Raw genomic sequence first — 2500 nt, 5'->3', positions numbered from 1 at the left:
TTACCGTTCATCAACTGGTATCATTTTGAACCAGAAGAACCGATACAGCCAATTTTCGTTTTCGTTGCATCAAGGCGATAGAGTGAATGAGAACAATACACTCAAATATAAGCATAGGTTTTTTTTTTGCAGAGTGATTCTATGTAGACAATAGACAGAAACGGTGGAGGGTGTGTGTGTGTGTGTGTGTGTGTGTGTGGGGTGGGGGGGGGGGGGGGGGGAGGGGGAGGAGGTCGGTGGTGCCTGGTGATGGCAACGCGCTCTACCCGGGGAGAGCAGCCTGAGTTTCACACACAGAGAACATGTGCTGTGGCTCTGAAACAGTATATTATGCAGCAAAATAAAAATGGTTTTATTCAGCTGGACACACACACACACACACACACACACACACACACACACACACACACACACACACACACACAAGCGCGCACACACACCCGCACAAACACACAAAAGAGATATGATGTGGGAAATGGGAAGAGAGAGAAAGAAAGAGAGAGAGAGAGAGAGAGAGAGAGAGAGAGAGAGAGAGAGAGAGAGAGAGAGAGATCTGGACATTGGAAGTGTTTTATTCATGTAAATGCCATAGCCCCGAGTGAGAGAGAGAGAGAGAGAGAGAGAGAGAGAGAGAGAGAGAGAGAGAGAGAGAGGAGAGAGACAGAGAGAGAGAACTGGACATTGGAAGTGTTTTATTCATGTAAATGCCATAACCCCGAGAGAGAGAGAGAGAGAGAGAGAGAGAGAGAGAGAGAGAGAGAGAGAGAGAGAAAGAGAGTGAGAGAGAGACAGAGAGAGACAGACAGACAGACAGAGACAGGGAGAGTTCCAGGATATCCTTTGAAAATGAAATTGTTTCCTGCGGGGATATTCTTATCGACGATTGAAATTGAAACGGGCATCAGCGCAAACATTTGGCAGCCATCTTGATCAAGATCTTGCGATGTCCTCTCTCTCTCCCTCGGGATCAACGTGCAGGTTGTTTTTTTCCATTGATCAATATTTTGGCTTCGTCCGGTTTTGAACTTAAACTTTATCCAGGATTTATTTTCAATACACCTTGCCGGTGAAAAGTGTATATTTCCAACATTTTATATCTTGTACATTTACTTTAGAAATGTTTGTAGCTCGTGGGTGGGTGTTATTGTCGGGTGGCCTAAAGATATGGAGTGGAGTGGAGTGATGGCCTAGAGGTAACATGTCCGCCTAGGAAGCGAGAGAATCTGAGCGCGCTGGTTCGAATCACGGCTAAGCCGCCGATATATTTTCTCCCCCTCCACTTGACCTTGAGTGGTGGTCTGGACGCTAGTCATTGGGATGAGACGATAAACCAAGGTCCCGTATACAGCATGCACTTAGCGCACGTAAAATAACCCACGGCAACAAAAGGGTTGTTCCTGGCAAAATTCTGTAGAAAAATCCACTTTGAGAGGAAAAACAAACAAAACTGCACGCAGGAAGAAAAGAAAAAAAAAGGTGGCGCTGTAGTGTGGCGACGCGCTTTTCCTGGGGAGAGCAGCCCGAATTTCACACAGAGAAATCTGTTTTGATAAAAAAGAAATACCAATACAAATATAGTCTAAACTGAATACCAGTCCGATATCTTCGAAGGGGTCGACTGATAGCTTCTTTGTACTGGAACACACAAACTCAACCGTTGGAAAATAAAAACTCATTCCCATTCTCTCTCTCTCTCTCTCTCTCTCTCTCTCTCTCTCTCTCTCTCTCTCTCTCTCACAAACACACTGCATATACACGCACACCAACACAGACACACACCACTCTCCTCACGACTCTTCATAATGCAGGTTGATTGCGTGTGATGATATTGCCACAAAGTTACTGCCATTTTGCCGTCGTCGAGAACGATTCGTTTGTAATGACACCCTCTTTTCGATTCACGACATGAAATGAATGAACGTTTTAAGTTTTCGGTTTAACATTTAGTTTACTTTACTGCCTGTATTCTACACATATGAACAATTGTTGGAGGCAAAACGCTATACAAAACACAGACAATAGGATCATCTGACACATCGCAGTTGTACCAACCACAGCAAGAGTGGAATCGCATGTTGTTTTAGAATTGTTTTCCTCTCCTCTAAAGAAATTAAAACAATCGGACTTCTAATTGACGGGCGCAATAGCCGAATGGTTAAAGCGTTGGACTTTCAATCTGAGGGTCCCGGGTTCGAATCTCGGTGACGGCGCCTGGTGGGTAAAGGGTGGAGATTTTTCCGATCTCCCAGGTCAACATATGTGCAGACCTGCTAGTGCCTGAACCCCCTTCGTGTGTACACGCAAGCAAAAGATCAAATACGCACGTTAAAGATCCTGTAATCCATGTCAGCGTTCGGTGGGTTATGGAAACAAGTACATACCCAGCATGCACACCCCCGAAAGCGGAGTATGGCTGCCTACATGGCGGGGTAAAAACGGTCATACACGTAAAAGCCCACTCGTGTATATACGAGTGAACGTGGGAGTTGCAGCCCACGAA

This window comes from Babylonia areolata, chromosome 8, assembly GCF_041734735.1.
Source record: "Babylonia areolata isolate BAREFJ2019XMU chromosome 8, ASM4173473v1, whole genome shotgun sequence".
Classification (NCBI taxonomy): Eukaryota; Metazoa; Mollusca; class Gastropoda; order Neogastropoda; family Buccinidae; genus Babylonia; species Babylonia areolata.
This window is presented reverse-complemented; position numbering follows the sequence as displayed.